The sequence below is a fragment of the Geotrypetes seraphini genome, chromosome 10, assembly GCF_902459505.1.
Source record: "Geotrypetes seraphini chromosome 10, aGeoSer1.1, whole genome shotgun sequence".
Classification (NCBI taxonomy): Eukaryota; Metazoa; Chordata; class Amphibia; order Gymnophiona; family Dermophiidae; genus Geotrypetes; species Geotrypetes seraphini.
The window spans coordinates 129333012-129355022 of NC_047093.1; the positions used below are offsets into that span (position 1 = coordinate 129333012).

The 22011-nt window shown below is 40.7% G+C and overlaps 1 protein-coding gene across 4 annotated transcripts in view; it reads right to left on the reverse strand.

Moving 5' to 3' along the window:
* Positions 1-22011, reverse strand: part of LOC117368111 (carboxyl-terminal PDZ ligand of neuronal nitric oxide synthase protein-like) — a 147802-nt gene that overhangs the window by 90832 nt on the left and 34959 nt on the right. The window lies entirely within an intron of this gene.

Consider the following 22011-nt stretch of genomic DNA (forward strand, 5'->3'; position numbering starts at 1 on the left):
TTGATGAGTGAATTCAGAATACTGCCGTTCGCCTCATTTTGGTTAAAAAAATGGGGAGCATATCACTCCTTTTTATGTGAAAACTCCATTGGTTGCTTGATAGAGTTGAGGATTGTGTTCAAATTTTCTTGTTATTTGTTTATAAATTCAGTTTCGGGTTCGTTACCAGTTATCTAGTGTCTCATTTTCCTTTGAGTCACGCCAAAAAGACCACATGTAGAGTGCACTTGTTTTCATATCCCTCCATAAAATCCTGTCGTTATAAGAAGTTCCTTGAGAGAACCCTCTCATTTCAAGCCGCTAAATTGAATGTATGGCTTGGAAAAATTGTTAGAGGTCTCTTCCTATCTTGATTTTAGAAAATTGTTAAAGATTCAACTCTTTGATAGGCTGCTATCTTAATGCATTCTGCTTCATTTTTTCAATCAAATTCTTTATATTCAACTTGATATATTTTATCTGTTCTATGTATTACTTCTTTCCCTGCCATGCCGGTATTTTCTGCATTATATTGTAAAGTCTTTCTGTCTTTATCTGTTTTTAAGTCCATTATTCTAATTTGTATTTTATCTGTATCCCATGTATTAGCTCACCTTGTTGTGAACCGCCTAGAACTTTTTCGGTATGGCGGAATACAAGAACAAAATTAATTATTATTAAAATAAGATGACACGCTACAAGCTACAAACCAAAAGACTGAAAACAAACGGGACAATTGAGCTGTGGAAGATGTTGCTAGAGGTTGTGGACAAGGCAATGTTCCTGGTGGATAAACCTATAAACATTATCAGCCAGGCAAAGTCATTGCTCATCCGCTGAAATAAGCTATGAGAAACTGTATTATCTTTTGAGGATCTTCTGGATACTAGTCACATAAATTAGCCACTGACAGAGACAGGGCTCAAAGGACACCGATCTGATTCAACATAGCTTTTTTTTAATTTTTATTTTTTGTAACTTTCTTTCCTAATTAAAGTGTCTATCACCACTAGAGGGTAGTCGTCACCTTTTTAACAGATATGTTCCTCATCTTGACCTATAATTTGTAATTTATCAGAATAAATCAGTACACCTAAAACAAAGTTTTTTAAAAATCCAAAATTTTATTAAATTTCACTAAGATCATTAGGGAGTGATATACGAGTATCAAGGTTCATATCCAATTACTTTATATCTGAAACCAGGTGGACATTTGGAACTCTGGGGGGGGGGGGGGTTATTTATTTTTTTGCAACTTTTGATTATTATTACTGTGGAAAATCAGCTTCAAACACTATGCAAACTTGATATTTTTTCTCACATCATGGGTCAAGAGTTTATTGAATTCGGTGTGGGTAAAGTTCTGTTGCTAATGCAGAGTTGGTTTGATAAAAAAGTTACAGATTTCGAGAGGGGTGCTTTTATTGTTTCACGTTCCCCATTGGGGTCCAACAGGGTTTGGTTCTTTTGACCCGAGGCTTTTTCTCCACCTTTTGATTGAAATCTATGAAAGGTGGCTGGTTCTGGTATGATTGGAGAGTGTTTTCATAGTGTGAGTGGACTTTCTGTTGCTATAATCAAAGTGGTTTGTAATTATATTATGTATAGAAGCTGCAGTGGGAATAGAATAGAATCCAGTTCCCCTGGTTCTCATGTCCAAAAAAAAAAAGATTGTAAACCCACTAGGGACAGAAAAGGTATAGCGCTACGTCTTTTGCAGGGATTATCTAAGGACGACCATGTGTCTTCCTGTCTGATCTCTTTGTATTGGTTACCAACAGAATATAGAGTGAGATTTAAATGACTATTGTTGGTGTACTTGAGCCCTGAGGACTTGTGAACTTCTCTGAAAGTTTATGTGGCTTCAAAGACATTGTGCTCTGCTACGAGCCACACAAGGACTTGGCTCTGCCTTCTTGTCGACAACTGCACTTACATTCTTGTTAAGGAAGGGTTGCTTTTCATGGAACAGGCTCCTCCGACTATTCGACATCAGAAGAATTTGCATGTATTTAAGAAACTCTTAAAGCGGGCACCTATTATGACGACGGCAGCCCTTTGAGGCTTCAGCATTTGGACTTCTTTACATTTTGCTGGCTTATATAGTCTGCTTTATTTATCTTTTTAACTATGTATGTTACATTGTTATTTGCCGTTCTTTTCCTGTCCCTGCCCATTCCTGAAAGCTCCAGACTCATCTGCACACGCTTCAAACACTTCAAAATCATAAGTGTTTTGAGGCTTTTGCGGTTCAAGCAGAGCTTACAGGAGTGGGACAGCGACAAAACTCAAGGGGACGGAGAAATTAGTCCCCGTGTCATTCTCTAGCTGGTTTGATAAAACGTTACAGATTTGAGAGGGATGCTTATCCTGTTGTAGAGTGGCATGGATGTGCTGTTGGCCTCGTCATTGTTTGAGCTGTGCAACCCAAAAGGGCTATGTCCTATGAAAATACTGAGGGGAAACAAGAATACCTATTTCCGCTCTTGTTCTTGTTGGATGTCCATTTAAACAAACAACAGGAGGGGAGTGGATGAGAAGGGTTGATGTCCCCAACGCCAGCCCATGGTTAACCATGGGTACTCGTCCCCATGTCATTCTCTAATCACCAGTCTGTGCCCTTCATTATCAGTCTAACCCTAACCAAATGTTAGAGAGGGACATTTGAAACTCAAAAGATACTTAACCCTTTCAGGACCAAGGGACATATTTGTCCCATAACTTTAAAATCCTATCAATTTTGATTGGGATAGTTCTACAGTTCTAAATTGATATGTACGGATTTCCCTATGATACTGCCTTTATGTAAACAAACTGGTTCCGACATTCATTCATTAGCGTCTTGCCAGATTGACGAGAAGATTCCTTGCCACAACTGTCCATAAGCCAGAGTGTGATTTTTTAAATAAAAATAATGATATTTCACAAAAAAAAAATCAATTTTTTGCATCTGCAAGCCCTTTTTACCATAAAAATGTCGTCAAAACCACAAAAATTGGCCTACGATCCTTATGGTCCTGAAAGGGTTAAAAGGTGGTTTTGTTTCCAAAATAATTGTCACTGCTACCAAGGTCCATATTAGATCTATTGCTGGAAGTCCATCTGTACCTTTATCTGAAATTGACTGTATTGTAATCAAATATCACTTCCTGATTCTACATATGATTCAGCAGATTTTTTTGTCAGATAACCTTTGTCTCAGGGTGTGTACGTAGCTAATTACAATCCCTACTTTCTTATGCTGTGCTCAGCGGTACAGGTGCCTTTTTTTCTTTTTTTTAGAAAACAAAATCTTACTTTTTTCTACTTCTAATCAGCTATTGATCTTATCGGAAGCCTGTATGGGTCTTCAGGTATGTTCACCTCTGCTTGAGTATCTGAAAACCTTGGAAGATATCAACAATGACTTCACAATAACTTTCCTGATTCCGGGGATGGGCTGTCATTTTCAACCAGTAGAGCTGGATCAACTGGGACTTTATTGCATTCCAAGAATAACGATAAACTGACTCAGCATGGCCAGTGTTTTGACACCTAAGTGAGGTTACAATTATTGAATTATATATTTCTACTAGTCTTTAAGCCCGTTACATTAACGGGTGCTAGAATCCCTCTCCCTAACTCCCCTCCTCCATCCCTCTTCTGTCTTCCCCCCCCCCCCGAGCAAAGCTGTTAGTCCCCAGCACACCTCCCCCCCCAAAGCAGCCCCCTTTCCCTTTCCCTCTCCCCCCTGGCTCCCGGTATTGATACCCCTTCTTACCCTCCCCCTTCATCCTGGCGTCTTCTGGCCTGCTCCTCTTCAAAGCAGCCTGCGATCGTGGTGGCCGGCTTTAGAGCATATTTGTTTTGTGGATAAAGTTACATAAGAGATAAAAAGAGCGGTCGACCAGTTTGCTGCTTTTTGGTGCCTCATAGGGGATAATTCTATGCAGCAGGCCCTAACATTTACATGCTGATTACACGTAATGGTATATACACACATATCTGCACAAACATACCAAAACTGCACCTGCACCATAACATGGATTTTACAGATGGGTGGAGTCTGTGCAGGACTTGCTCTTAACTTGCATAACTTATACAAGGGCCATTTTTAAAGTAAGAATCGGTGCTTTGGACTGGAACATTGTGGGGAACATGTCTAGACTTGTCTATGACCCTGCCTATCAGTGCCAAGCTTTTCAAGTGCGTCAGGCACAATTCACAGAGGTATTTCATTAACCATGTCTATCATCAATCCCTCCAATTCTGAGGTGCGATCGGTGAGCCCAGAAACAAGTCAGATGAGTACACTCACAATAAGATACACTTCCCCCTCACAATTCGGTTTTAGGACTCGCGATTTCGATTATTCACTATATCCTAAAACCGGAATCACCCCCAAGAGACTAAGGCAGCCATTTTGGATGAGTGATCGGCATGGGCAGGAGCGTAGAAAGATTGCTCTTGCCCCGAAAGACCGCTAGACCACTAAGTAAGGTCCGGGATGCTGGGGGGAAGGCAGGAGGGAGGCGGGGGTGGGTGGGTCGGCCCAAAAGTTATTCGCAAATTTTCAATATTCGTAGGCCGGCTCTGCCCCTAACCTCCGCAAATATTGAGGGAGGAGTGTAAATACTTTTAACAGTATATACTAATATCCACAGATTGTTAGAGACAGTAAACACAATAGAGTGATAACCACATACTGGTAAAAGAGTTCTATCTCAGGCAATCAAGTTAATTAAGTTTCAAATTTTATTAGAATTTGTTATACCGGCTAATTCTAGGCGGTTTACAAAGGTTAAAAAAAAAAACAACAAAAAACACCATACAAAGATAAATCCATCCATAAAACCATCAGTAAATTAAAAATAAACAATGTCATTTAAAAAAAAAAAAAAAATCCCAAATTATAGAAAATACCTCGATACACAAAATACAATGAGGTAACTGACACAACGGACTAAGGGGAAGAACTGTCAATATTAAATGACAGTGAAGATGCCTCTGGGTAAGAGAGAGTAGTTTGGTGAACAGAAAGGATAATAAATTGTCCACTGATCTGATATGCGGAGGTAACTGATTCCATAGCTTAGTCATTTTATGGTAATACGATCATTTACGGGCTCTTTCTAATCCCCCATTTACTAAGCCACGATAGAGGTTTCTACCCACAGCCTGAAGCGCTAAATGTACCGACGCTCATAGAATTCCAAGAGTCGGAGCAGTGTTGGAACATTTAGCAGGACCAATTTTCTTGTTTGGATCAGACAGAACGATTTGGATGATATATGGCAGGAGTAGGCAATTCCGGTCCTCGAGAGCTGGAGCCAGGTCAGGTTTTTAGGATCTCCACCATGAATATGTAGGAGATGGGTTTGCACGCATTGCTTCCTTGAGATGCAAATCTATCTCATGCATATTCATTGTGGATATCTTGAAAACCTGACCTGGCTCCGGCTCTCGAGGACCGGAATTGCCTACCCCTGATAGATGGGAAGCTTTGCCATCATGCAATTAGGAACTCTGCCGTGAATCGCTTGAAACCTAATATTGAGGTTTTGAAGACAGCCCATTTTCTGAAAGGAAGCCCATGCGCTTCACCCAAAGCGGAGGAGATGTGGTCGAAAGGGCCGAGTTTTTTTCAAGAGCCTCATGGCGGTATTTTGTACTCTCTTGTAGTCGTTGGAGATCTTTATTTGGCAGGCCTGCAAATAGCCGTCTGGTAGTTCATCTTTCTGGAAAGCTCCATTCTGGGAGGAATTTCAAATTAAACACAGTCGGATAATTAACAGCTCCAGATTAATATGTTGTAGAGAACAAGGGATATAAAGCATTCAAGAAAAACAAATTACTGGGTTGCACCGATTATCAGAGTCCATAATAGGCACCCTCTAGTACTTAACACACTTAAATCACCTCATTTAGGTTCGGGGAGGGGGGGGGACGACAGGATTAAATGCTGCCTTTAACCACATGCCCACTGTATAGGCTCCTTCACAGATCAGAGAAAAGCCAGACATTTAGAAGATGCTATTTTTATGTGCTGGAAGTTCAGAGCATTTAATAAGGCTTTTCACAGCATTCCTATGACAACAGTAACCAGGGGATACAAAGCGTGTATCACCAGCTATGCAGTGCACGATAAAGTACAAAAAGGCGCCAACCAATGAAACAGCTCCAACTATCCTCAGGTGACCTTCCCAAATTGTTCCGATACAGCCGGCAGAAGTATGGAGGAACGTGAGATACTTCCAGAAAACACTGGTATCGCTTGTGTTCCCTGTGCAGACATGTAAGCAATGTATTAAAAAAAAAACTGGGGAGGTGGGGGATAATCCCTAAATTGTGAACGAAGGTTATGGGCACCGGAGCCCAGGCCTAGCCAAAGCAGCAGGAGAAAAATGACAAGCCAGAAACAAACAATAAAATCAATCAGCGTTTTACTTGTAAAGTCTTTTGGCTTGTTTCTCAGTGGGTGGATCTCGCACATAAAAGCACCCAAAACTACAAAGCAGCAGTGGTTCCTATCCTTTCTTCTGTTGTGAAACACATAACAAGACAATATTCTTATATGTGGCACACTAAACACTACAGGTCATAGCTGCACAAAGCTGAGACTGAGAGGAGACACGATCGAAACATTCAAGATCTTGAAGGGAATTGACTTGGTAGAGAAAGAGAGATTGATCACCCTGACCGAGGTAGAGAGAATGAGAGGGCACTCGCTAAAGTTAAAAGGGGATAGATTCTGTACAAGCGTAAGGAAGTTCTTCTTCACCCAGAGAGTGGTAGAAAACTGGAACGCTCTCCGGAGGCTGTTATAAGGGGAAAATCACCCTCCAGGGATTCAAAGCAAGGAAGTTTTTCTTCACCCAGAGAGTGATAGAAATCTGGAATCGCTCTTCCGGAGGCTGTTATAGAGGAAAACACCCTCCAGGGATTCAATGTAAGGAAGTTCCTTCTTCACCCAGAGAGTGGTAGAAATCTGGGAACACTCTTCCGAAGGCTGTTATAGGGGAAATCACCCTCCAGGGATTCAATGTAAGGAAGTTTTTCTTCACCCAGAGAGTGGTGTATTTTCGACCATGGCGACAATGCCACCTCTAGATGCTGCTTTCCCAGATGTTTCTCACCAATTTTTGAAACATGCCATGCATTTCTGGTGATATTCAACTATAGCTACCGACATCTGGGTGTCTTCTGGGAGATGTCTATTCCCATACTTGGGACGTCATATCGAAAATCCCCCTCCACGTGTCCCACTATACATAATGCGATTATCATCGGTGTCACCCTCCCTGTTACTAACTGCTCCATAGAAAGCTCTGTTGGATAATGCAAAAAAAAAAAAAAAAAATTACTTTGTCTCCCACCATTTGGAGAAATTCCTGCCTACTCCCATCTAATCTAATCTAATCTAAACCTTAAGTTTATATACCACATCATCTCCATGAGTATGGAGCTCGACACAGTTTACAAGAACTTAAATAGTAGGTAGAGAAGAAGAAAAAGGATTACATGAACTTATGTGTAGAAGGGGGGAGAAAAAGGGGGGGAAGGATAGAGCTACAATTTGCTGAAAAGCCAGGTTTTCAGTTGTTTGCGGAATAACTGAAGGGAGCTCAGGTTCCGCAGCGGGGTGGTGAGGTCGTTCCAAAGACCTGTGATTTTGAAGAGAAGGGATTTTCCCAGTTGCTACTCTTTGGGATTCCGGAATCTTGCTATTCCTTGGGATTCTGTTTGGAATGTTGCTACTCTAATCTAATCTAATCTAAACCTTAAGTTTATATACCGCATCATCTCCATGAGAATGGAGCTCGACACGGTTTACAAGAACTTAAAATAGTGGGTAGAGAAGAAGAAAAAGGATTACATGAACTTATGTGTTGAAGGGGGGAGAGGAAAGGGGGGGGGAGGATAGAGTTACAATTTGATGAAAAGCCAGGTTTGCAGTTGTTTGCGGAATAATTGAAGGGAGTCCAGGTTCCGCAACGGAATGGTGAGGTCGTTCCAAAGACCTGATAGGATTTAATCCAGATTGGGCCTTTTCCCAACAAACCCAGTTGGATACAACTCGCTAGCAACAATTTAGCCTCCACTAACTCAAACGCTGAACTTAAGTCTAATGTGATCACAAATACAGAACCACTTTTATCTAAACGTCCAATGTCACATTCACCAGGTATTCTCTCCAATTCCCTTTTCTAAAGTCTGTTTGCCCTACGTGAAAAGAATCATTATCCTCTTTAAAAAATTAAAAAAAAAAAAAAACAGTTTGGAAAAAATACTACTTCTCAAATATGTCAAATTGCTTAACCAAACATCATCTGTCCTATTTATTAATAGAGGTGCAATCTCTCAATTCCTTCAATAGAAAGAGGAAATCGACTCTGTAGTTAGAAAGGTATTCATCAGATCTTTCATTCAAAACAAAAGCTGTTCTGTAGAACCTTTCAACATGCCTGAGGGAGTAGGATCAACCGCAAAACAGGTCTCATGAAGCAAATGAAACAATTGTTGGGTCCTTTCCAAGAACATTAACTGAACTTCCTCTAATCATAAGTGCGGTCCTCAACTGGATTCCTTTCTAATTTCATTTGTTCCTGTAAATACGAGTCCAATACCTACAATGGACCAACAAAATAAAACAATCTTCTAACAGATCTGCATTTGGATACCCTTTTTGCATCTATGTCCCTATTCAATCAACTCCCTTAGCTATTTTAAACATCTCCTTATATTTATTTAATGTTTAATTCTGGTTTTTATTAACAAGAAAGAACCACAAACAAGACAAAATGACAGGCAATAAGTGTTAAATTTTACAAAAAAAGTGACCCCCCCCAAGAGGACTGGACTCTGATGTCCTACTGGGTTACAAAGGCTCTCCCCATCTCCCCCCCCCTCCCAGACTCCCCAAACCCCACCCCCCCCTAAATCCAATAGCAAAGAAGTAGCCAAGGTCAGACAGGTGGGTTCAGAAACAACTGCAGTCTGTTTAATATGTGACGACAACTCCCTGGAGGAGGCAAAATGTCCAAATAAGGAGACCGAGTATTGACAAAGTCTCTACTTCTGCGGTGAGAGGAGTGAGCCATTCGGGCCTCCCATCCCATAAGTTCGTGTAATTTATTTCTTCAATACCAGAAGGAGGGAGGAACATCAGCCAACCAATAATTCAATATACACTTTTCCCCCAAAATATAGCATTTATTCAAAAACAGTTTTTCAGCAGAGGTATAGATAAAAAACAGAGAAGTGAGCAAACAGCATGTGAAGCAACAATCCCCGTAAAAAGGAGGCCAGATCCCCCCAAAAGCCCTGAATACTCTCACAAAGCCACAGGCCATGAAAATAAGAACTCACTTCAGTGATAAAGGTAGTACAATGTCGGGTGTCCACACAGCCCATCTGGTAGGCCTGACTCTGGGATATATATGCTCTCAACAGGGTCAAAGTTTTACTGTATTTTGTGTGGTGCAATTTCATTTAGATTTTCAGTATTATCTGTTATTTTCACATACTGTATGCATCTGTGTATGTGTATATATATTTTGTAATCTGTCATTATTCAAGGAGAGAAGGAAGAATCAAGAGTATGAATGGGCCCAACCACAGACCCTTAAGCCTTGCATTGAAGAATGTTGGTGTAGGACTGAGGCTGAGATAGATTGACTGAGGTTTGAGATAGGATTGTTTCCCGCAGTTATCCGCGGGGACGGGGACGGTGATGAATTTTGTCACCGTGTCATTCTCTAATCACAGTGCCTTTAGTTAGTGGTTCCTCTCTCAGGTCCCTATCTCTGTAGGTAAGCTGGGATTCTTCTCTAGCCCCCTCCTGTTCTCTAAAGCCCAGACTTTCTACTCTTTCTCCCAGCACGGCTGAGATACAGAGCTGGTTGTCAGTTCCAGTTTTTCCAGGTGCAAAAGCAGCTTCCCTTTCCTGCTCATTCTCCCTCTGGTGGTGACTATACAAGCCAGAGATCTTCTCTGTTTAGAAGATGTACATTTAGTAGGGAGGTAAAATCCAAATCTCTTACTTTCACTGTAGTGGTACAATGGCTTTGGACGCTGGAGCCAAAGATAAGGAAACTCACATTAGGCTGGGAATTTATAACAGGACAGTTTCCCTCCGATGACTATCTCCTTCCACTATTATCAGTCATAGGCAGGTATAGCCTTTTAATGAAATAATCATGAAATTAAAGAAGCTGTGGAGCTAAGCAAAGGTCAAGTTCCATTTCTCCGGTACAACCACTAGAGGTTGCTGCAACTCTAAAATGAGCTGAAAAGAGGAGATTCAGAGGAGACATGATTGAGACTTTCAAGATCATGAAGGGCATAGAGAGGGTGGAAAGGGACAGATTCTTCAGATTATTGGGAACCACAAGCCAAGGGGGCACGCAGAGAAGCTGAAAGGGGACAATTTCAGAACCAATGCTAGGAAGTTCTTTTTACGCAGAGGGGTGGTGGACACCTGGAATGTGCTTCCGGAGGTTGTGATAGGACAAAGTACACTACGGGGGTTCAAGGAAGGATTGGATAATTCCTGAACGATAGGGGGATTGAAGGATACAGATAAGAGGTAGAGATAGGTTTTAGATAGAGTATGGATAGAAGGATAAAAGGGATTAGAGAAGGATCACATTACAGGTCATGGGCCTGATGGACCGCTGCGGGTCTATCCCAGCAGAGACAACTTCTTATGTTCTTATGATCCCCATGGGGGGGTCTAAAAGGACAGTATCTGAATTCAAGAAAGGATAGGAGAAGCACAGAGATCTTTGAGAGAAAAGGAAGAGATCACAAAACTGAGAAAAAGGTAGACTGGTCTCTCATCTGCAATCATCATCAGTGATTTTATTTATTCAGATGATAAGATAACTGTTCTAACTTCTGCTTATTTAACTATACTTCTGTATAGTCTAATGTTACATTTTCTGCTTTGTGCACTGTTATGGAACAAACAGGCTAAAGGATTGAACAAAAATGTGGATTCCATACAAAGCGCTAGGCATTCCTATAGCAGATGTAACAAATTAGCCAGGGGTTCATTGACCAGCTAAATACTTTGATGACCTCCAATTCAACAGTCTTAGCTTTAATAGAGAATGTCTGGAATGACAAGAATCTCTCGGCTGAAACTCCTGTGAGAGCGCGCATATCATAGGCATAGCTTTTGCTGGTGAAAACTCAGCCAGACATCCCCCTCCTCCTCCTAACTGTGGCTTGAGAAGAAACAGCCGAAAGCCTGAAGTCCTAATGCCGTTGTACAGGGCCATGGTGAGACCTCATCTGGAGTACTGTGTGCAATTCTGGAGGCCACATTACAGTAAAGATGTGCGCAGAATTGAATCGGTTCAATGGACGGGTCACCAGGATGATCTCGGGGCTCAAGGGTCTCTCGTACGAAGAGAGACTGAACAAATTGCAGCTCTACACTCTCGAGGAACGTAGGGAGAGGGGAGACATGATCGAAACATTTAAGTACCTCACGGGACGTGTCGAAGTGGAAGATGATATTTTCTTTCTCAGGGGACCCTCGGCCACAAGAGGGCACCCGCTCAAACTCAGGGGCGGAAAATTTCATGGCGACACCAGAAAGTATTTCTTCACAGAGAGAGTGGTTGATCATTGGAACAAGCTTCCAGTGCAGGTGATCGAGGCAGGACAGCGTGCCAGACTTTAAGAATAAATGGGATACCCATGTGGGATCCCTACGAGGGTCAAGATAAGGAAATTGGGTCATTGGGGCATAGACAGGGGGTGGGTAAGCAGAGTGGGCAGACTTGATGGGCTGTAGCCCTTTTCTGCCGTCATCTTCTATGTTTCTATGTTCTATTCAACAACTCCCTTGCCTATGCTGGGGAAGTGCTCCAAAACCATTTTTACTGCTCATGCACACTGAGTTTATACTAAACGGCGCTAGAGATTTTTAGCGCGGGCCGGCAAGGTAAATGCTCTGACACTCACAGGAATTCCTATGAGCTTCAGAGCATTTACCTCGCCGGCCTGTGCTAAAAGCCTCTAGCGCCATTTAGTAAAAGGAGCCCACGATTAGTTTCTTCTTGCTCTTCTACATTAGAGATTTTCAGTGACGTTCAGCCCCTCTCAGGAAAACGTTAAGGGTCTTATTCTCAGCCAAACTTAGAAACCCAAGATTTCAGCTTAAAACCGACTTAATTTAGGAGCTTAAAAGTAAAGCTTATATATATTTAGGTCTACCATTCATTTGCCTAGACCAGTGTGTCGCAAACCATTTAACCCTTTCAGGACCATAAGGATCGTAGGCCAATTTTTGTGGTTTTGACGACATTTTTATGGTAAAAAGGGCTTGCAGATGCCAAAAAATTGATTTTTTTTGTGAAATATCATTATTTTTATTTAAAAAAATCACACTTCTGGCTTATGGACAGTGTGGCAAGTGAATCTTCTCGTCAATCTGGCAACGACGCTAATGAATGAATGTCGGAACCAGTTTGTTTACATAAAGGCAGTATCATATGGAATCCGTACATATCAAATTTAGAACTGTAGACTATCCCAATCAAAATTTATAGGATTTTAAAGTTATGGGACAAATATGTCCCTTGGTCCTGAAAGGGTTAAGCTGCTGGCACACTAATCTCGGGGCTGTGGCTGGAGGGCACCTGGAAATGCGCGGATGTCAATGCATTAACAACACGCGCATGTGTGATATCATCATGAAAAAGACCGACGGCGGCGGTGATGGCAGCTGCAGCGACATTTCCCCCCCCCCCCCCCCCGAGCCGCGGTGGAAGGGAAGGGCCTCGGTTGACCACCCTCAGGGTCTCCTACCGCCCGCTGCCTGTACAGCCAACATCCTGCAGCCCAACCAAGGCCCGAGCCCCAGGACGTCTCCTCTGATGCCCGAGCCACAGTAACATTTCTCAACTGAGGCCCGAGCCACAGTAACATTTCTCAACTGAGGCCCGAGCCACAGTAACATCTCTCAACTGAGGCCCGAGCCACAGTAACATCTCTCAACTGAGGCCCGAGCCACAGTAACATCTCTCAACTGAGGCCCGAGCCACAGTAACATCTCTCAACTGAGGCCCGAGCCACAGTAACATCTCTCAACTGAGGCCCGAGCCACAGTAACATCTCTCAACTGAGGCCCGAGCCACAGTAACATTTCTCCTCCGAGCCTAAACCACAGGAGTATTTCTCTTTTCTGATCCAGGAAACTGAAGCCAGTAGCTGCCAAGCCTGGCTCAAAATCCAGGAGCTCTGAGGAACCCATCCATCTGCCTGCTGGAGATAGAGTATACTGGCTAGCCAGGAGGCTGTGCATCCAAGATATACCCGAGGGCAACTCGGTGCTCTCTACCTCTACCTGCTGGTTGATGGATGTAATCCCACTAGTCTCTGGATTCATCTGCTGTTGATGACAAGGAAATAACTATTTTGACTAGTGTTGTTCTAATAATGCCTGTCTTGACTTAAAGAAGGAGGTTTTGGCCTCCAAAAACTAGTAAAAAATGAAATAAGAGAATGTGAGCACATGTGTACACATATGTTCTGGCCCTCCAAATGTTTCAGAATATAAAAATGTGGCCCCTGACAGAAAAAGGTTGAACAAGCCTACTCTAAACTAACTACCAAGTACAGGGATACACCCAAAACAAAACCCAACAACTCAGAAAATCTTTGCCAAAATTAAAATAAATAATTTTCTCTCGTGTCTGTAATTTGGCCTCTGTCCTCCTCCGTCTCTATATACATTTGTTCCATCACTATTGCTTTATCCTTTCACATTCCTATTTCAATCTTTTTTTTTCTTCCCCAGCCTGTCTCGCCACTTATCTCTCACCCCTGGGCCCTCCCCCATCAACCGATGCTCCATCACTCCCGCATGCTCTCCCCGCACCTCTTCATTCCATCACTTTCGCCTTCCGCACCAAAACAGTTGAAGCAAAACCTGGAGACAGTTTAGTTGTTTCCCCGTCTCTACTCGGAACCTGATTCTCCCACAATGCACCTACATCCCAAATCACTAAGGTTGTCAACTGGCTGGCATTCAGATAAGAGATCGTTTGCTCAACAGTGGTATTTTTGTGTGTAAAACTGGAATTCTCCAAACCTGGAATTCTCTCCCTTGTTATTTACGAGAAGAAATTAACTTAGAAAAATTCAAATGTAAACTGAAAACTTTCCTTTTTAATGACGCCTTCACAATTTAACACCAAGATTTTTCTCTCAACAAATTTTTAAAATAAATTAAAAAAAAAAGTCTCAGAATTAATCTTTTCTTCTTTAAATAATCTTATATTTAATCATCTTCATTTTTATCCCTTCCCTAAGTGTTTTCCTTTTTTGTCTCTCACTCTTATATTATAAATTGTAATTTCTTCCCCTACCTATCCCTATGTTTCCAGTTCTTGTCAAAATTGTTTTTGTCCCGTTAGTCTCTATTTATTTTAATATTTCTTTTATATTGTAATTTTAATTACTTGTACATCGCTTTGAATAACGACCAAAGCGATTAATCAAATACATATTAAACTTGAAACTTGATAAACAGGAAGTACGAAACCTTTGCACAAAATGCAGGAGAGGGCCAGCATCTGCCCTGCATTTACCACACAGGGCAGAGATTTACCACAAACCTTGTTAGCTGCAGAGCCAAACAGCAAAGTACCCACACTATAAAGGTACCACATGTGCTGGCTCAGTTTTGTTAAATAAAATAAATGAATGAATGAATGAATGACAAGTGTTTCTCTCCCCTCCTTCCGCATCTTTTCCACACCCCCCCCAATCCAATTCCCCCATTTTAATTCCGACATCTTCCTTCTCAATCCAAAACTCCTACCCCCCTCTCCAACCTGGAACCCCCCTGTTCAACGCAATCCTGGCCATTATCACAACAATTCCCACTCCCACAATCACATCTACCCATGACCCTACCTCCTTGTCAGAAATCACCGCCCCCCTCCCAAGCTCTATACTCCCCCCTTAGTGCCTGACTCCCACCAGGACCTACCAAGAGGTCTGATGCAGCACTAAAGGGGGTCCCAAGTTAGCACAGTCATCTAAAATTGGGCCTTTCCTCCTAGCGGTAGTTACTTTTTAGAAAGTGTTGACATAAAATTGGTTTTAGATGCCTGAAATATTATAAAGTTGTTTTGACATCAAACTGAATGAAAGATGTTTTACCTTTTTTGGAATGATTTCACCTCTCTCAAACACACTCTTACTTTTTCCTCCCCTCCTGCGCCCCCTCCTTAATTTTACCTCATCCCTACCCCCTCCCTTTCCTTCCCTTCCCCGTCTATCCCCCCTCATCTCCCCTCCCCCTTTTCCTTTTTGTCTCCCTGTTGGCATGACACACTAGGTCTGGTATGTTCCCTCACTTAGCCAGAACCACCACCTGCATGAATGATACAAATGGTTTCTCAACATGGGATTTTTTTTTTGTACTTTAATAGAGCTAAAATACTGACTGTACTTAAGGAGCTTGCTTATTTAATTAATTTACTTGTATTATGCTGGGACTATTTCATCATACTGTATACAGTAACAGTACTCCCCCAATATTCACCAGGGGTTCTGTTCCAAGAACCCCGGCGAATATAGAAAATCCACAAATACGGTTTTTCGCCTGGGGAGGCAGGAGAGGACAGCTGGAGAGGGCGACGGATCAGGGAACACGACTTTTGAGTGTGCATGCGCGGCCTAGCATTTTATTATATTAGATTTATTACTTTGAAAATTGGGTGGGTAGGGATGGAACATGGGATGGTAGAATAGAGATTGGTAGCTGAAATTGCAATTATTTAAATCTAATCTTTCATGTTTGTATAAATGATTTTCTTTTATTTCTGCTTTTTATTGTATTTCCTTATATTCAATAAAAAATAATTTAAATATAAAAGTATCCCACGTTCTCTTGCTGTATTGCAAATTGTTACCACAGTCTCATGTTGCTCAACCACAATGATTATAGTTTATGCTTTCTGAGTGCGATATAAATATATTTATTATGTGGTAATAGAAAACAAACCATAATAAGTGCAATAAAAGGCTTCTTAAGGTTAGTAGGTATTTATTGTTCAGTTAGGTGAAGCCATTTTAAGTGATCTAAAGCCTTGTTTATAGTAATTGGCTATCCAATAAATGAGATAAGGCTCTCAAATCATATGTGCATAAGTGACACTTCTCTTGGGGGGACAGTAAAAACTGGGGATGCCATCTCAGAAGCACCTTTTCAATCTGAAAGGATGGACTCACAGGGACAAAGAAGCCCCAAACACCATAAACTGATTCCCACTGAAAAAAATGGGATGAACACTAGAAAAACATACAGAGTGGTCAAATCATTGTAGGTGTTCCTAGACATCCATAAGAACATAAGAATTGCCACTGCTGGGTCAGACCGGTGGTCCATCGTGCCCACCAGCCTGCTCACGTGGCAGCCCTTAGGTCAAAGACCAGCGCCCTAACTGAGACTAGCCTTACCTGTGTACTTTCCGGTTCAGCAGGAACTTGTCTAACTTTGTCTTGAATCCCTGGAGGGTGTTTTCCCCTATGACAGACTCCGGAAGAGCGTTCCAGTTTTCTACCACTCTCTGGGTGAAGAAGAACTTCCTTACGTTTGTATGGAATCTATCCCCTTTGAACTTTAGAGAGTGTCCACTCGTTCTCCCTACCTTGGAGAAGTTGAACAACCTGTCCTTATCTACCAAGTCTATTCCCTTCAGTATCTTGAATGTTTCGATCAAGTCCCCTCTCAATCTCCTCTGTTCGAGGGAGAAGAGGCCCAGTTTCTCTAATCTCTCGCTGTACGACAACTCCTCCAGCCCCTTAACCATCTTAGTTGCTCTTACCTAATCTCCCGGTTCTCCCCCAATGAGTCCAACAAGAGCACTCGCAGAACAAACCTATTTAATTACCCCTCCTTGAAATCTTACCAATATAAAAAGTTTCTAGATAGAATGTTATCATTCCACGCAGCTAGGCTAAACACATGGCTAGGAAAACCCATATTTGAGGCCACTACATACGCAGACTTTAGAAAATCCCTGAAAACCCGATTGTTTAACAAATTCTAAATTCCCATACCCAACTCTTCCTTGCCACACCTTGCCCCCCAATCCAAGGTCCAAAACTAACATACTTTCTACCTTGAATCTCATGTACTGACAAAATGTATCTTTATTGTAAACCGCTTCAAACTTCGCGGTATATAAGAAATAAATAATAATTATTATTATTTTTATTCTCTGGACCCTCTCGAGTAGTATCACTTGCTTTTCTGTTGCTGCCTCTACTCTGCAGAATTCTCTCCTTTTATCCCAGGACTTAACAATCTGCATCAAACTTCAAATCTCAATTAAAAGCCTACTATTAGCATTTGACACACTTTCCTCCGATACTTGACTAGCTTCAACTTGATCTATACCTTTATGGTATGTTATAAATCTTAATCAAGGAAGTTTACCCTTCCATTTGTTTTATCCCTTACCCAACTCTCCTGGACAAAATGTTACACTTCCTTATACCTTGTTTTTAATTTCTGTATCAGTACGTCTCGTTTTGATTCTGTGGTTTTATATTGTTTTACAGTCATAGTTCCCTCGCTTTTACCTTCTTTTAAATTGTAAACCTCAGATTTTACTCCTTTGTATATATTTGCAGCTTATCAACTAAACTTTTAAAAAATTGCCCTTAAAGGCAAGGGGTGGGGGTTAAAATCTTCTCCTTCCACATCTCCAAAGACTGGTACTGAACATGCAAAAGAGAAATCAAACGCGTGGAAAATGAATCCAGAAGCAAATCGCACCTGTGTCCCAGAGAATATGTACAATCCGACCCTTTTCCTTCTCCTGGAATTTAGAATGGAATGCGAGGGCTGTTGCTCGAGATGCCAGCTCACAGGTCAAAGTCAGCAACACCCCCCACAGGACTCTGCCCCGTCAGAGGGAAATGAATGGTTTGTAATTAGGCGACAAGAGTTCCAAGCAGTGATCAGAGCCATAATTCACAGCATTTGGAGCCGATTCACCAAAGCCTCACTGAGACTTGCAAGCATACCATCCACTTACTGAGTTAGCAGAATTGTCTATATGAAAACCTTTCATAAAATAGAATTATGAACCATTGTAAAGTGGAAGGTCGCAGGTACATTCAAGCTGTACCTTTTGTTCCTGTTGCACACATTTTACAGCCTGGATAACTACCAGTAATAATTGAGATTATTTTCCTTTATCACACTGTACTTTGTCACGTAACATAAAATTCTTTTTTTTTTTTAAATACATTTTACAAGTAACACACTTGTTTCAAGAAAAAACGAAAAAAAAAATCTACATCAAAATACAAATCAGTATAGATAATTATTCCTTTTTTTCCTTCTTAGACCACAAAAGACTTTGAAAGAAGGGGAGCAGCAAAAGAAAAAGGAAACAACTTTAAATAACTTTAAGAAAAAAACTTTAAGAAAAAAAAAATTAATACAATGGCTTAACGGAACAGCTCCTCGTAAACAATTTAATGTCTAAAACTAAACTAAACCTTAGGTTTATATACCGCGCCATCTCCACGAGCGTGGAGCTCGGCACGTTTATTATCTTTCTATCAATTGTAGTTCTAACCCTTCTTCCCTTTTGTTCCCGTTCGTCAATGTCTTTAAAAATTGTCATTTCCCCTGGCTTGTCTCTGTTAATATTGTATTTTAATTGATGCATTGTTTTGGTGTTTTCTGTACACCGCCTAGAAGGCTTGATTGGGCGGTATAAGAAATTTTAAATACACTCGAAAAATGGTGATCTTTTTTAAATCCAGAAATGCTTTCCACTGGTCCGGGGCATAGAAAATATATTTCACCCCGGCATATCTAATAAAACATTTGTACAGATATGCAAGTAGAAAAGTGACTCCTAATTCTTTCAGGTCTTGTCTCATGGCTAAGAATAACTTTCTCTTTTCCTGTGTTTCTTTATTAACATCAGGGTAGATCCATATCCTCGGTGCAAAGGAGGGAGTCTGAGCACTTCGAAAGTAAAATTTAATCACTGCATCGAGATCCTGTTGAAATACAAAATGAAATAAGTGGATCTCTCCTCAATTATTGATACTGATTCTTCCAAAATTGCTGATAAATTCTCCAAATCCATACCAACATCCTGTTTTTGAAATTCTTGAATCGCGACTCCTGTTTCACCTCCTGGTTTATTTAAGGCAGCCGTTGGAAAGTAGTAGATTTTGTTAGTTGGAGGAATAACTTCAGGGGCGAACTTCAAAATCTGAATCAAATATTTACGGAACATATCCACAGGAGTAGTGTCAGGGGTTTTAAGGAAAATTCAAAATACATAAATTAAGCCTTCTATTGAAGTTTTCCAATTGCTCTATTCTTCTGTGTATGGATGTCTTATCTTTAATTAACATTGTTGTTACTGATTTTATAGCAGAAATCTCTTCATTAACACTTGCAAACTTTGCATTATTATCTGTCTTAACATCTTCAACTATTTTAGCCAGAAAGTACCCTTTACATACCAAGGTTGATATTTCTTCAGCTGATGACGTCGTCAGTACACAGAAGGCCCCCGTGAGAAGGCCTCAAAGCAGCCTGCGAGGGCTGCTGGCCCGATGCTCCTCTGCAGCAAGATATTTATGGTTGCAGTTGGCGGAGATCGGTTGAGAGGGAAGGATGGAGGATAACTGGCGATTCGGCTGCACGGTGGGTGCGGCGTCGGGTGCTCAAGGGTTCTGCTGCACAGGGAGATGAGAAGGAAGGATGGAAGCTGGGCAAAGCCTATTTTGGCTTTTTGATATACAACATCCAGTGCCCAAAGGGTTTAAAGATTTTTTGAAAAGGGTGATTTTATCGGAGTTGAAAGCATTCTTTTTACATGGATAGGGTCTACGGGACCAAATTATGGTCATTGGAGAGCACAAATGTTATTTTTAGTGCTAATGGAGGCTATGTCTGTTTCTGACTGGGATACGAAGAAAGGTAGGATTTTGCTTAATATTTGGAAGCCATTTTTAGAAACATTGACTCCAGCCGCTCGTAGTCGTGTCCTTTTAGGAAAGCCTTAATTTGGTTGTTTTTTGTTTTTTATTATTATGATTATTATTATGCAGTTCTGGAAGGGGATATAGATAGATATATTTATAATTTATTTTTAAATTATTATATTTACATATTTATTACTTTGGAAATTGGGTGGGTAGGGATGGGATATGGGATGGTAGGATAGAGATTGGTAGTTGAAATTGCAATTCTTTAAATCTGATCTTTGATGTTTGTATAAATGATTTTCTTTTATTTCTGTTTTTTATTGTATTTTCTTATAGTCAATAAAAATAATTTAAATATTAAAGTATCCCATGTTCTCTTGCTGTATTGCAAATTGTTACCACAGTCTCATGTTGCTCAACCACAATGATTATAGTTTATGCTTTGAGTGCGATATAAATATATTTATTATGTGGTAATAAAAAACAAACCATAATAAGTGTAATAAAAGGCTTCTTAAGGTTAGTAGGTATTTATTGTTCAGTTAGGTGAAGCCATTTTAAGTGATCTAAAGCCTTGTTTATAGTAATTGGCTATCCAATAAATGTTACTTAAAAAATTTCAAGGCACCTAAAAAAAAAAGGTGTCGGAATCGCACCTCCAGAGAGACACCTAATGCCACTGTATGCATGGCTAATGCTGACTGTGGCATTACGCACCGGCAGGCACCTCCTTAGGTGCAATTCACATCAAAGGTAGGCGCCAGAAACGTAGGCCTTGAAATCCCTGGCCTACATTTCTGGCATCTACCTTTGCTGGAGGTGCAATTTTGTAAACAACGCCATCACATCATTCACACGTGATTGGCGGCCGCCAATAATGGCGCCATTTAGAGAATCATGCCAATAATGCTGAAGCTTGGATAAGAAGCCTCTGAAGGCTGCAGGACATTAGGGATACCACACTGATGGATCCAACATCACAGAATAACATATTTATTATAAAATATAGATAAAAGAATGTTAAAATAATTATCTCTGGTTTCTTATAATACTGTAGTTGACAAAAAATAAATCCAAGAAAAAATGTCAGAAAAAGGAAACAGATTTATGATACATGGAAGAAAAAACCTAAACGTTCATCATTCAGCAGAAACCCCCCCAAGACACTTAATAGGCCACAAATTGGAGGACAACTCAAATACTTAACAAGAATATTCAAACGTTATTCAATAAACAAGGCAAGGCTCTCAAATCACAGAAAAGATTAAACTTCATAAGAGGAAGAAGGAGGGGCTACACTGCCTGGACACAGGTGGGTTCTATTTAATTTATGAATCTTATTAAAATCACCGCCATAAAAATTTTTGCAAATAAGAAAAAATTTGATCACGTCACCCCTCTGCTCAAATCTGCTCACCGGTTACTAATTTCATACCGCATTATCTATAAAATCGCACTTCTCTCCTTTAAATCTCTAGTTACTGAAAGGTCACTTGGACACACAAAGTCAGAGGCGTGAAGAAAGTACAAGAAATTTATTACGGTATACCGGACTCTAGTGCAGTTAATAGCCTGCCTACTAGAGTGTCAGAAACAGGAAATACACGGACTTTTATGCCCTTTTTGCAAACTAATATATGCAAAAACTACAATTTTCATTTCTTAGTTCTATAACTTTCTACAATTATTATTGGTCCTAAGCTCACTCTAGCAGGTCACTTATCTAACTCTTACAGTTCTAAATGTTAAATGTACAGAAGGGCAGGGTACATCATGGCTCAAACTCTATCTATTTAGCTTACAATGTGGTAAGGCAGGGACATACATTTTAGGCAGATGAAGTCAATAGATTGTAAACTTTCTTTAGCTATGTAGGCCAGAGCAATATTTTAAACAACAGTTAACCATTTCATGACCCTACATTACTAAAGAACTGGCATTTATTCATAAACTTATTATCCCGCATAATCTGACACAAATCTTAAGATCTTCCTCGCAAAACCTTCTCCATATACCTTCATTGAAAATTATTGGCTCACGTCGGGCCACTTCTTTCGC